Source organism: Hyperolius riggenbachi, chromosome 6, assembly GCF_040937935.1.
Source record: "Hyperolius riggenbachi isolate aHypRig1 chromosome 6, aHypRig1.pri, whole genome shotgun sequence".
In the NCBI taxonomy this organism is placed as follows: domain Eukaryota; kingdom Metazoa; phylum Chordata; class Amphibia; order Anura; family Hyperoliidae; genus Hyperolius; species Hyperolius riggenbachi.
This window is the reverse complement of record NC_090651.1, coordinates 247,590,397-247,605,555: the sequence shown is the minus strand read 5'-3', so window position 1 is coordinate 247,605,555 and position 15,159 is coordinate 247,590,397. Positions and strand designations below refer to the sequence as shown.

The 15,159-nt window shown below is 42.4% G+C and overlaps 1 protein-coding gene across 3 annotated transcripts in view; it reads right to left on the bottom strand.

Moving 5' to 3' along the window:
* Window positions 1-15,159, bottom strand: part of PRKCZ (protein kinase C zeta) — a 368,822-nt gene that overhangs the window by 121,165 nt on the left and 232,498 nt on the right. The gene's annotated exons all lie outside the window — the stretch shown is intronic.

Here is a 15,159-nt window from a genome sequence, read left to right as displayed (position 1 = left end):
AAAGCTTGCTTAGCCTTTGCAAATGCTCATCTGGACAAAGAAGAAGACTTCTGGTTTTCTGTGTTATGGTCAGATGAAACAGAAATTTAATTGTTTGGTCACAATGTTTCCTTCATTTGGTGTAAAAAATAAGGAGCCTTTAACCCAAATAACACCATCCCCACTGTAAAACATGGTGGTGGGAACCTAATGCTTTGGGGGTGTTTTTCAGCCAATGGACCAGGGCACCTAATCACTGTAAATGGTACAATACAATAGGGTTCTCAATGACAACATCAGGCAGTCTGCAGAAAAACTTGGCCTTGGGCACCAGTGGACATTTCAGCATGACAATGACTCAAAATACACAGCAAAAGTGGTGAATAAAGACAACAACATTAACGTTTTGGAGTGGCTCGGCCAGAGTTCTGACTTGAATCCAATTGAGAATCTGTGGAGTGAGCTAAAGATCAGGGTGATGGCAAGAAGCCCCTCCAACCTAAAAGATTTGGAGTTTATTAACCGGTTCAGCGCCGCAGTGCCGAAAATCTCATGCATCCGAGCAACGTTCACCTCCCATTCATTCGCCTATAACTTTATTGCTACTTATCACAATGAATTGATCTATAGCTTGTTTTTTCCGCCACTAATTAGGCTTTCTTTGGGTAGTACATTTTGCTAAGAATTATTTTTTTCTAAATCCATTTTAACAGGAAGATTAAGAAAGAAATGAAAAAAAATCATTATTTCTCAGTTTTTGGCCATTATAGTTTGAAATTAATATACGCTACCGTAATTAAAACTCATTTATTTTGTTTGCCTATCTGTCGCGGTTATTTCACCGTTTAAACGATGTCCCTATCACAATTTATAGTGCTGATATTTCATTTAGAAATAAAGGTGCATTTTTTCAATTTGCGTCCATCGCTATTTATAGGCTTATAATTTTAAATAATATAATAACATACTCTCTTGACATGCATATTTAAAAAGTTCAGACCCTTGGGTAACTATTTATGTTTTTGTTTTTTTTTATTGTATTTTTTTTTGTTTTTTTTAAATAAAAAAATGTATGTGGGTAATTTTTGGGGTGGGAGGGAAACTGCTATTTTCTAATGTAAAATAATGTAATTGTTTTATTAAAAATGTATGTGGGTGCAGTTTACTATTTGGCCACAAGATGGCCACAGTGAGCAAAGTCCTGGATGCGAACTATGTCGCATCCAGGAACTAAAATTCAGAGGAGTTGTTTCCTGGGGGGCAGAAATACCACGCTCTCTGGAGAGAAAGCGTCGGTATTTCTGCGGGGAAGTCAGATCGGTGAATGGGAATTATATTCCCATTCACTGATCGGGGGGCTAGCGGCGGGCGGCGGGTGCGCGCGCGGGCGCGCGCCCCCGATCGCGCGCACCACGCAGGGAACACAGCAGTGCCTTTCTGGACGAGAAAGCTCGTCCAGAAAGGCCGAACTGGTTAATAAAGATGAATGGGCAGAAATACCTGTGAAGACATGCAAAAATCTGGTCTGCAATTATAGGAAGTGTTTGATTGTTGTAATAGCCAATAAAGACTTTTCTATTCATTATTGAGAAGGGTATGAATAATTTTGGACTGGACACTTTGCTCAAATATAAATAAAAGCTGAGAAATGTTTTTTTGCACAATAATTCCTCTTGTACATTGTCTTATCTTTTGGGAGACAGCTATGTCATTTCTCGTCAAAAAATTACTTGCTGGTTGAATAAAAGTAACTAAGTCAAAATTTGCCAGGGGTATAAATAATTATGGGCAGCACGGTGTGTATGTCTAGGGACAATTTAAGGGGAAGACAATTAACTTATCTGCATGTTTTTGGGATGTAGGAGGAAACCAGAGTGCCCAGAAGAAACCCACACAGACACGGGGAGAACATACAAACTCCGTGCAGATAGTGCGCTGGCTGGGATTCTAACCGAGGACCCAATGCTGCAAGGCAAGAGTGCTAACCACTATATCACCGTGCTGTTGTATATAGTCTTATAACGTATCAGAGGGGCTCACAATCTAATCCGTTCCATAGTCATATGTCCATTGTAGTCTAGGGCCAATTAAGGGGGAAGCCAATTAACTAATCTGTATGTGGGAGGAAACTGGAGTGCCTAGAGGAAACCCACGCAAGCAAGGGGAGAACATAAAAACTCCTTGCAGCTGAGTATTTCAGGTCACACTGTAAACAATGTAAGTCTAGTTCTGCTTTACGTGGTAACTCTTCAACGGTTTCACTGTTTAAACTCTCGACCCATCTAAGTTCAAGGCTGGTAGATTGAATTTCAAAGCTCCTAAAGCAGAGAGAGCGCTTCTTAAACTTTTTAATCTGCATATGTATTAGTAGGTGGAAGATGGAGGAACTTCAAGGTAAGCATTTCTAGTAATGCACAAAACTATTCCATCCAATTCTTCTCTCCTTTATCATATAGGTTTAAAGGGGTGAAAGACTGAAAACCTGTGGCTAAACTTAAAAAACAGCCATTGCAGAAATGGGAGGTGGGTGGAGGTGTAGTCTGACCAAGGCAAAAATCTCTTATCAATTCAGAGCTTATATCATCATTATGTTTGAAAAAAGAGGAATGCTTCTTGTGAATCTAGAGTATAATCTGCAAGTGATTTATTGCCTGCTTAAAGGGAAGGTTCACGCAGGAGCTGTAAAAAATAGAAATCCAAATCCACGTACCTGGGGCTTCCTCCAGCCCGTGGCAGGCAGGCGGTGCCCTCGCCGCCGCTCCGCAGGCTCCCGGTGGTCTCCGGTGGCGAGCCCGACCTGGCCAGGCCGGCTGCCAGGTCGGGCTGCTTCTGCGCTCCAAGTTGCGTGTCACTTGTGCGCGCTGACGTCATCGGACGTCCTCCGGGCTGTACTGCGCAGGCACAGCTGGAGGTACTACCCTAGGCGATCCAGTCTTACCTCTAAAAAACAATTGTTTACTTCTCCCGTGTTCTATTGCCTGGGAGGGTCAGGTTCATTCCACCCAGGCCTTTATAGACTCGGGTTCTGCAGTTAATGTGATGGCCTATGATTTTGCCGTTAAATTTGGTTTTCCTCTCTTTTCTGTGGGACGCCAAGTGGTGGTTACTGCAATGGATGACTCACCATTGCAAGGGGAAACAACCACTTACTCAGACTCCTGTGCTAACATGTCAGCTAGGAGTGTTGCATAAAGAACAAATACAGTTTCTGGTTCTGAAAATGTCCACCTCCACTGTTATTCTTGGTATACCATGGCTAAAGAAACACTCCCCTCAGATCAACTGGAGTTCCAGACAACTCTTGAGTTGGTCCTCCTACTGTCGTCGTCATTGTTTGGAGAAAGTCATTATAGGCGCTACCGAGATTCAAGTGGAGGGAGAGTCATCACAGTCCTCTGACACCCCTGACATTGAGACCTGGGAAAATTGGGCATCTGTCTTGAACCCTTTTCAGCAGGAGGTTCCCGAAGGGAAACCAGATGGGGTTCTGTTTGTACCTCTCCAATTCAGATTTCAAATTTTACATGTTTTACACGCCCATAAGAATGCAGGTCACCCGGGTATTACCCGCATGCAGGAGATGCTGGACAGATGTGTCTGGTGGCCTTCTATTGTCTCGGACTGTAAAGACTCTGTGGGAACTTGTTCTGTTTGTGCCAGGAGTAAGTCATCCAGACGGGCTCCTGTGGGTACATTACAGCCATTGCCGGTACCTGAGCAGCCATGGACTCACCTGTCCATGGACTTTGTGGGTGAATTGCCCAGATCTGATGGGGAAACAGACATATGGGTAGTAGTCGATAGGTTCAGTAAGATGGTCCATTTCGTGCCCTTGGACGGACTCCCCTCTGCACAGGAACTGGCAGAGCTCTTCATTCACCACCTTTTCAGATTGCATGGTATCCCAGAGAGTGTGGTGTCAGACAGGGGAGTCCAGTTTGTTTCCAAGTTCTGGGGGGCCTTTTGTCATCATTTGTGTATGAATCTATCGTTTTCCTCGGGCTACCACCCACAGACTAATGGGCAGACCGAAAGGGTTAACCAGTCCTTAGAACAGTTCTTTAGGTGCTATGTAACAACTTTAAGAAAAAGTACTCTCAAAGGATTGAACCCATAATCATCCAAAAAAGGAAGATCCAGATGCGTATGTCAAAATTATGAACAACAACTTTAGTTCTTAAATACAGTCACAAACATAAAATGAAAATTCATAAAAGACCCCCATATGTCCCACTACATACCTCGTTCCTTACCAGCTATACTTGTATTATTGGTGATACTGCAGATAACCACATAATCAGGTATAACGTCTGCATTGGTGATTCTGCGGATCACACATGATCAGACATCTGTGTTGCTACACCAATCGTTACAGCTCCCTTTCCACTTCCTGTGTTGCATTGCAATGCGATTCTTGATGAACCACATTGCCTGCTCCCATTTTGGTGCAATTGCAATTCAGTGCAGTTGAATGGAACTTTTCATTTGCCCCACGATCAAATTAAAAGATTGTGTTTTGCCATGCACACTTTCTACAGGCAGTGGAAAGAGTGACATGACAGCCAGGCAAATGACAATTTCAATGTACATAAAAAATGGCTCTCTAGATTTCTCTCACTATACAGTTTTTGGGTTTTTTTTGTGGTTTATTTGGTATGGTAATACATGAAACATACAGGTTTTCAATTAAATTAAATTTTACTACACATTTCACAACTTTATTCTTTTCAACTAAGACTGAAACAAAGCTTAAACCTTCAACAAAGCTGAAGCTTTTAAAGGATGGCAAAGCCAAGGTAATCTCACTCCAGATTAAAGATATATTATTTAAAGAACAGGGAGTGTAAACAATTCCATATTCCAATATTAAAGTGCAGAAAACTCAATGACCTGTAGATGGCACCACATACTTCAATATCTAGAGAAATCCCATTATCACAACTAAAATAAATCCTCAGGCACACTATATTGTAAGCATACTTTCATGCTACGCCTCAGTTCTCACAGCTTTTACAAACAACCTGTATTAAAAAGCTGCTAAATCCAATAGTTTTTAAGCCCTATAAACATAGCTGTATTTGGAAATGGCTAAATGAGGATCCTAAACTAAAGTCTCATTTTAAAGGGACATTGAACAAGGGACAAATGACCAGCGTTTTGACTCCTGCTGTCCTATAACTGAATGAAAAGTATGTGTTATCTCTGGCATTGCTGTGTTTTGGTTCAGACCCACATACGTTGGTAATCATATACTGTGTGAAGGACTGAGGAAGCTTCTCATCAGCTTATCCTGGCTCATGCCCATTTCTCTTTCCTGTTTTCATCCTTTTTAACTCAAATTCTTGGCCACTCAGACAAATCCAGCTATTCGATAGCTGTTCAGGCCTACCGTTCACACACAAGCCTCCTCTCTGCACGGTTACCGTCTCCTGCACTGGTGATACTACAGTCATTCCAGACAAGCATAAATGGTAGAACAGGACCATACATCTCAACATAAACTACTATCTTATTCAGGTTTTCCTGAGGTTCAGGAACCCTATGACAGTTTTAGGTCTACGATTACATAAAGTAACCCTGAAATGTGGTCCACAAAAATGACTTAAGCCCATAGTGCACTAGATCAGTGTTTAACATTTTATTGGTATGTACCCTGCTTAAAACCCTGTACCCAAGTGCCCACTAGCATAGCAAACATTATCCTTGACAAATGTGTTTAATCCGTGTGTTTAATTAGCACATGATAAACAATTTTTTGGTGTTTACCGTAAATAAGATTTACCCTATCATTTTCTAAAACTCTAAATTCGTTAGTCTTGGTTAAGTATATCGAGCCCGAGTACCACCTGGAATCATCAGAAGTACCCCATGGGGTATGTGAGACCCTAGGCACTAGATTACCTTCGCAGAAGTTTGCTGCCTCTACTCATTGTCCTCTGGGACCCTCCATTCCCAGTTCCCGGTGGTCTACATCCTAGGTTCTCAACATGTGGTACGCGTACCCCAGGGGGTACTTCTGATGGTTCCAGGGGGTACTCAGGCTTGATATACATAACCAAGAACAACAAATTTAGAGTTTTAGAAAATTATGAATCTTATTTAAACAAAGCCAAATTAGTATTTTAGCTAATTAAGTCATATCAAATGTTTGTAAATTGTTTAGAACCAATTGTCATGTACTACGATTCAATATATATTTGTCAAGGGGTACTTGTGATAATGTTTACTATGCTAGGAAGTACTTGGTGAGTACAGGGTTTCAAAAGGGGTACATACCAATAAAATGTTGAGAAACACTGGTCTACATGACTGACCGAATCCTCCAGCAGAATATGAAAACCATAAATCTCCTCCTAGTCACGACATGAGAATCGGAATAGTGCAGGCGTCAGTTCAAATGCGTGCGAGCACAGAAAAAGGTCAAAACTCAAAAACTCAAGTCTGCAAACTTCAGAATAGTTCTGTGCCTCTTGGAGGATCTTCCGGGTGGCGCGGGAGCTCTGTGGACCAGGAAAGGGAGGGGGGGCTGAGAACAACAAGCAGGGGAAGCACACTTATACAAAAGGTAAATTCATCATGGGCTTCATTTTCACACATTTTGCCCTGGTTCAGGGGTACTTTAAAGAAAGCTCACTTAGGGTGTAAAACACCTATAACTAATACAGTTTTTGTTTATTATCTGTTGGCCAAAGACTAAATGTGAACATCTGAAGTTGTTGCATGTGCAGTACGTGTCATGTTAGTGTAGCACATTGCTAGCCTTTTCGATCTTATCCTTTCACTCTTTTATTGTTCCTTCTCTATATCACAAATCCTTCCCCCCCCCCCCCCCCCCCATTACCTGTCCCCCTTTTTTTTAACCCTTCCCCTCAGGTCTTCAGTCGCTTTTACTCCCATTTTTCATTCATGCCTGCACAGCTCTCTTTATCCTTTGCCTTCTAGTGCACCTATTTAAATTGCATCCCCTTTTTGGCTCAGTTTTCCTTTCACTTTTCTGGATTTCCATCCTCTCTTTTACCATTTCTTGGCCTTTTCACCCTTTTTCCATGTCTTTATTTCCCACCCTCTATCCCCTTTCCTTCAATTTTTATTTACTTTTTTTGCTCAGTCATGTAATTATTCTTTCTTCTGGTGAGTGACCTTTTGCTGTGTTATACTGCAGATTGACATATTATTGTGATACATCTCTGCTTCTCTGTTGCCTCTGAGAAAACAAGAGCTGCCTTGTGAAATATCTGTCAGGTTAGTGGCATGAAGGCTTCTAATATTGTGACTATGTTGTAGCTCTTTCGACATTTTATAGGTTTATATTTCCAGACCGTTTTCCCACTGAGCGAATGATGCTTTTATTTTTATGTACTATATATGTGTGAATATGAATAAACTCTTTACATATGCAATTAACTCATAACAAAGTCCCCTGAGAGTCTACAGTTTATGATTGGCCATAACCATATTAATGAGGAACTGTAGTGAAAACAAATTTTTTTTTTACAATATATTTATTTATACAAATACTCAGTGCCTATTTTAAAAGCTTTCGTCACCCCGATTTACATCCTGAAATTTATAACAGATGGCAACATATTTAGTCCTGCCAGGTGATCCCTGAGGAATGTTTGTTTACTGAGAGCTCTCTATGTAAACAGGGAAGGTATTGCTTGCTTGGTAGTTGGAAACGGTCATTATTTCCTACAATTCAATGAGGCTCACAGACTGCAAACTGTCAGGGCCATGGCCATCACACTGTGGGAGGGGTTTCACCACAATATCAGCCATAAGGGTGGGAACTAGCGGTATCATGGTAGTGGGGAAAGGTTACATCCAAAATGAGTTTGGTATTGCTGTCTGTGTCTGCAGAGAAAAAAAAATCCCCTCATTCCTTGTCTTTTATAAAACCCTTTTGAGTGACAGGAAGGAAACCAGATTTTTTAAACAAAGACCCCCCTCCTAACCCGGGGGAAAAAATACTATTTAGTGCAGTTGAGGGATTTTCCCTTCACTATCTGCAGCTTGGGACACTGATGAATTAAAGAAACAAGAAATTAGTAAAATTATTCTCTATGTAGGTCCAGAGGACCTTATGTTTCTTAAAGGATACATGAGCTAAACAAACAAAAAAATGATTTACTTACCTGGGGCTTTCTGCAGCCTCTAGAAGCCTCTGTGTCTCTTGCCGCAGTTCTGCCATCAGCCGATCCAATTGAGTGGTGCACAGAATACTCCCGGCTATGGGAGCGAGACCGCGAGTGGTGCCTGAGTGCACTCGTGCATGTACAGACTATGCCGGGTCGCAAGCTGCTAGGGAGTAAACCCCAGAAAAGTGGCTGATGGCAGAACTGCAGCGAGGGACACAGAGGCTTCTAGGAGCTGGAGGAGGGCCCAGGTAAGTGAATAAGCTGTACATTTTTTCTGCTCATGTATCCTTTAACCATACTTGCTCTATTCAAACTCCAGATTTTGGGTGGAATTTAACTACAAGTGTCAGTTTTAGCATGTGCATATAAAAATGGCACCTGTTAAAAAGGCCGCCAGATGTAGCCGCTATTGAATTCATAGTTTAGTAAAATGGGCACCAGGAAATGCTGTAAAATATAGTTTGTAATACTAAAATTGTACTAGTCCCCACTTTAACCACTTTATTAAATATTGGTTTAAAGTAAAATATTGGTAACATTCACCAATATTTTAATATGACCTAAACTCTCCCTACTCTCACACAGTAACCTTCCCTAGTGGTGCCTAACCTTAACCCCCCCATCCTGTAGACACTAAAGTCAGTATACTGTATCTGTTTGTGTTATATAAATGAGCATATTATCATTTGTGCGTTAAATTTGTTCAGAATTCAAAAAGTTGTGTAGTCAAAACTGAAGACAAATTACTTTTTTGAGAGACATCTTTTAGAAACAATTTTTAACATAAGAGTCATAAGGCACAAGAATTATTCATAACCAGTTATTGAAAATCATATAGTTTGCTTGAAATGAAGGTTAATGATAAAAAGCAATATTTGTTTCTATTAACGATGTGCCTATATTAAAAGCGATATAATATCCTTTTTTATATACCGTATATACTCGCAAGCAAGCAGAATTTTGGACCCACAAACAGTGGGTCAAAAATTGGGGGGTCGGCTTGCTTACGAGTGATGTGCCTGAGGGTCCCCCCCCCCCCCCCCGCCCTCTCCCACCCGCTCCCCCCGCGGCCGCTGCTATTACCTTAGCTCCGCGGCTTCCTATTCCCGTCCTGCTCTTAAACAGTAGCTCGCCTCACGGTGGCTGCTGTTGCGTGATGACTGAGGAAGTGCAGAGAGAGGTTCCCATAGTAACCAGGAAGCTGCTCTCTGCGACTTCCTCCATCATCACGCAGCAGCCACCGTGGGGCGAGCTGCTGTTTAAGAGCAGGACAGGGGAATAGGAAGCTGCGGAGCTAAGGTAATAGCAGCGGCCACGGGGGGAGTGGGGAGGGGGGGCGCCCTAAACTCGCTATCCTGGGCACTTTACAAGCTATACTGGGCACGATACTAGCTATCCTGGGCACGATACTAGCTATCCTGGGCACTATCCTGGGCATGATACTAGCTATCCTGGGCACTATACTAGCTATCCTGGGCACGATACTAGCTATCCTGGGCACGATACTAGCTATCCTGGGCACGATACTCGCTATCCTGGGCACGATACTCGCTATCCTGGGCACGATACTCGCTATCCTGGGCACGATACTCGCTATCCTGGGCACGATACTCGCTATCCTGGGCACGATACTCGCTATCCTGGGCACGATACTCGCTATCCTGGGCACGATACTCGCTATCCTGGGCACGATACTCGCTATCCTGGGCACGATACTCGCTATCCTGGGCACGATACTCGCTATCCTGGGCACGATACTCGCTATCCTGGGCACGATACTCGCTATCCTGGGCACGATACTAGCTATCCTGGGCACGATACTAGCTACCCTGGGCACGATACTAGCTACCCTGGGCACGATACTAGCTACCCTGGGCACGATACTAGCTACCCTGGGCACGATACTAGCTACCCTGGGCACGATACTAGCTATCCTGGGCACGATACTAGCTATCCTGGGCACGATACTAGCTATCCTGGGCACGATACTAGCTATCCTGGGCACTATACTAGCTATCCTGGGCACTATACTAGCTATCCTGGGCACTATACTAGCTATCCTGGGCACTATACTAGCTATCCTGGGCACTTTACAAGCTATACTGGGCATGATACTAGCTATCCTGGTCGTCACTATACTAGCTATCCTGGGCACTTTACTAACTATACTGAGGTACTACCTTCCCATACTGGGCACTATACTAGCTATACTGGGACACACTGGGGGGGATCATGCGGCCAGCATTTCCTACCCCCGGCTTATATGAGGGTCAATCATTTTTTTCCTGGTTTTTCAGGCAAAAGTTGAGGGGTCGGCTTGCTTGCGAGTGATGTGCCTGAGGGCCCCCCCCCCCCCATTTAATCTAATCTTATACTTTTGGCGCCTCTGTTCATTGTATACAATTTTGAGTCCACCCTTGGTGGAGGGTTGCTACCCTTTCTTCCTGTCTACAGAGAGCGACTTCTTAATCCTGAGTGGGGTCAGGACAATCTCCCCACCTGCCTTTACATTGTTTGCCTGCTGGTGACCCTGACTTGTGAGTATCTAGCAATACAAACTTATTGCCACCTTGTCCAGTACGAATTACACTATTGGGGCTCTTGGTGTTCCCGGTTTTTATTTTGGGCACTATACTAGCTATCCTGGGCACTATACTAGCTATCCTGGGCACTATACTAGCTATCCTGGCCACTATACTAGCTATCCTGGGCACTTTACAAGCTATACTGGGCATGATACTAGCTATCCTGGTCGTCACTATACTAGCTAGCCTGGGCACTTTACTAACTATACTGAGGCACTACCTTCCCATACTGGGCACTATACTAGCTATACTGGGACACACTGGGGGGGGATCATGCGGCCAGCATTTCCTACCCCCGGCTTATATGAGGGTCAATCATTTTTTCCTGGTTTTTCAGGCAAAAGTTGGGGGGTCGGCTTATATGCGCGTCGGCTTGCTTGCGAGTATATATGGTAGTCGTCCACAATAGAGAAAAAGGTTTGTATTGTTGTGAATAGGGCACCCATTTTAATAGGTGCCGTCATTACAGGATACTGTTTTAGCAGCACCAAAAGCTGGCAAGACCTGAACAGCCTCTCTGGGTCCTTCCAGCCAGACACTCCGTAAAAGTTAGAGGGCCAGATTTATCTTCTTTAACAGTTCTAACCAGCAGGAGGAACAGTTCTGGATGATAATAAGAACATTCTTAATAGCAGCAGTTTAGCATACATTTCTAGAACTGCACTACAGTTAAGAGTGTAAATCCATTTCTAGACCGCCACAGGTTAAGAAGTGCTCAATAGTACTTCTACAGGTTGTGCAGTGTAGACTAAAGGTGGCCACCCACGATACAATAAAATGATCCGATTTTATGGCAATTTGATAAACATGATCAGATCTCCCAGAAAGCTTTTTTTTCATTCGACTGAAAAATCAGATCGGATTTCCCATTTTTTCCAATTTTTATTGCTCCGGAATGCTGGAAATTTTTCTTCAATTTATCTAATGATTGTATGGTGTGTGTTAGATTGCCAATTTATTAATATATACACCGTAGCAATTCTCAGCTTCCAATCATTTTTATCATAATTGGGAAAAAATTGAACATGTGTGTGGTGCATTGGTCAAATTTTTTAAAAGAAAAAAATGATTACAATTCTTGAATTGAACAGATATTAAAAAATAGTATGGTGTGTGGCCACCTTACACATGATTTGTAAAGTGCTCCTTCCCCCTGCTGAATCCTGTGAAGCTGTTCTGTGCTTACCCCTTACAGTGCTGGACATTGATTCCTAAGCTTGATTTTAGTTTTCAGCTGTAATATATGTATCTTATACATTTATTTACATTACATCTTGTCCGTCAACCTAAAATAATCTACCCTAAAGAATATATTTATGCTATTATAACTCCTCTTTTCTGTATCAATACAGCAGATGTATTGGTTAACGCAGCAACAGCTATTTCCCTCACATACTGCACTGTCTGAGAAACCTTCCTAACTCCTATTTTAGAACAGTTTAGGAATGAAACTGCACTATTTAGTGATTTTTTAAAATGTCTGAGACAGTTCTGCACGGATTTCAAAAATACCTACCATTATTTTTGTCTCAGACACTCTTGATAAATGTCCCACCGAAAAAGCAACAGGAACTATTTCCCCATTAAAAGCAATCTGCAGCAGATATGCAAATTAATGCAATCGTCTGTTCTTAACTCATACAAATGAAGTTCATTCCCCCCCCAAAAAACAAATACACGTATTATGCAATTTATTGCTATGCCACTTGTGCAAGTATTATGCTGCCCCTAAAGGTGAGGTTGGACTTGAACAAGCAAGCACGCGTTTAACAAGTATCAATTCTGTTCTTAAGAAACCTATTAATAGGCTGGTTACGCTGGATCTAACTGCTCCCGTTTCTATAGCAACATAGTGTCATAACAACTTGACTGGTGTGAAAATGTATTATCTGCTATTGGTGCATTCTCACAGATGTGCTATTTTCTGCCAATTGCCAACAAGGGTCTATTTAAAAACACTAAACTTGTTAATCAGTATATAAACTGCAAACTTTAAATGACCAATTAATATGGTTTAGGTAATGTAAACTAAATACAGAATACAAATTCAAAACAGTAGGGTGCAAATGACACTAGTTACCCAAGCCGAATCAACATGCCCTCTGCATCATGAGACATTGATGTGGCTCTGACATTATCAAGGTCAAACACTGTGCAATTACTGTTAACATGGCAACACAAGAAGCAACCAAATTGTTAGATTTTTGGCTTTATTAAAAAGAAAAAAATATATATGCATAAACTAAATCAAATATTTCTTTTAAAAGGATAAAGCGCCAAAGATTTTGTAGAAATACTGTATTTAATATTTGATAAATTCCTTATCCACATGGTTGAAAGTCCTATTTGAGCAAACCATAAATGTGATTACTTAAAGAGAATTTGAAGTTACTTTTTTCTTATTTCATCTAAAAATCATGTTAAGGATATAAATACCTGGTCTCCTGCATTATTCCAGCCTTAAAACAAGTGCCCGCTGTCCAGATAATCATCCTAATCTCTCCACGACTTTCCTGGTCGCAGAATATGCTACCAGGAAGAGGACAGGAAGAAGCAGAGCTGTTTTCAGTAGCTCTGCCTCTGAGTGCAGACGGACTTCAGTCTCAGCCCCCTTCTAATTTATGCTGCCCCCCCAAGGCTAGCTCCAGAGGCTGTAAGACCTCTCACAGCAGCAGCTTCTGTCAGCAGCTTCTCAGCATGATACAAGCTGGAAGCTGCAGCCCTTCACGAGCCTGTGTATTCCATATGTACGTGTATGAAAAGGGGGTGAGATTTATACAGTGGTAGACGTGGCAAACATAAAACAAAGCTTTTGCAAAGTTGTTTATGAGCTTTGTTTTATGTTTGCTACGTTCATCTCTATAAATCTCACCCCCTTTTCATACACATACATTTGGAATACACAGGCTTGTGTAGGGCTGCAGCTTCCAGCTTGTATCATGCTGAGAAGCTGCTGACAGAAGCTGCTGCTGTGAGAGGTCTTACAGCCTCTGGAGCCAGCCTTGGGGGGCAGCATAAATTAGAAGGGGGCGGAGACTGACATCCATCTGCACTCAGAGAGGCAGAGCTACTGAAAACAGCTCTGCTTCTTCCTGTCCTCTTCCTGGTAGCATATTCTGCGACCAGGAAAGTCGTAGAGAGATTAGGATGATTATCTGGTCAGGGGGCACTTGTTTTAAGGCTGGAATAATGCAGGAGACCAGGTATTTATATCCTTAACATGATTTTTTAGATAAAATAAGAAAAAAAAAGTCACTTCAGATTCTCTTTAAAAGAAAAATATAGTAATGGAGAGAATAAAAAGGAAACCAAAATAAAACTTACCATGCATGGCCTCCTTTATACCAATCAAATTTATAGGACAACTGAAGTGAGAGAGATATGGAGGCTGCCATATTTATTTCCATTTAGGGCCCTTTCTCACAGGTGTGGGCATTTTTACAGGGCACAGGGCAATGTTAGTCTATGGGCCATTCATACAGACGCGGTGTGGCAAGATGCGATGGAAGTAACGTTCTTGCCGCACCCCCTACATGAGGTCAAACCTACGTTACTGTGCGGCTCTGTGGCGGCAGCAGACCGTAAGTCATGAAAGTTAAAATGCCTGCCGCAAGCTTTACATATTTTAGCAATACGCTTCCACACATGTGAACGCTTGGCCAGCTGCCAGAAAAGGCCAGCTACCCCAAGCCCGCACCTCTACTGCCAATCCGCCATGTGAAACCGGCCTCAAGCAATACCATTGCCTGTTTTTTCTACTGATCCTCTCCTTCAATTAGGTTTAGCAATAGACCCTGAACAAGCATGCAGCAGATCAGGCGCTTGATATTATTGTCATATGTGACGATTAGCTGCATACTTGTTTCTGGTGTGATTCAGACACTACTGCAGCAAAAGAGATCAGCAGGGCTGCCAGGCAACTAGTATTGTTTAAAAGATACCTTAGTGCAGAAAAAAAAAAATGGGGGGTGGGGGGTTAGGAAGCAGGAATGTATAGTGGGCTCTGCTCATGCCCACTGCTCCCCCCAATCCCTTCGTTACGGTGTACAGATCCCCTGAACTTACTTCCTTGGCAGGGTGGTTGTGGCTGATTGTGCCCGGCAGACACACATCCGGGAGTGCTCTGCGCTGGCTCACTATGCAGTTGTGATGTTTTTTGCACGAAGGTATCTTTTAAAAGGAAATAAATATGGCAGTCTTCGCATTCTTCTCACTTCAGTTGTCCTTTAAATGGAAGGAAAATATTTCTTCTACACCCAGGGGGATCCACACCAGGGCCCATATGCAATTCACTTTTTCTCCTGACTTTTCTTCTAGGTGATTGTTTACACTTTGTCATAAAATGCCTTTTAACCACTTCACAACGGAGGGGTTTTACCCCTGAAGCACCAGCGCAATTTGTACATTGCAGCGCTGCTTCCATTCATTTTTTACTGTGAGATGATTGGTTATTGGGG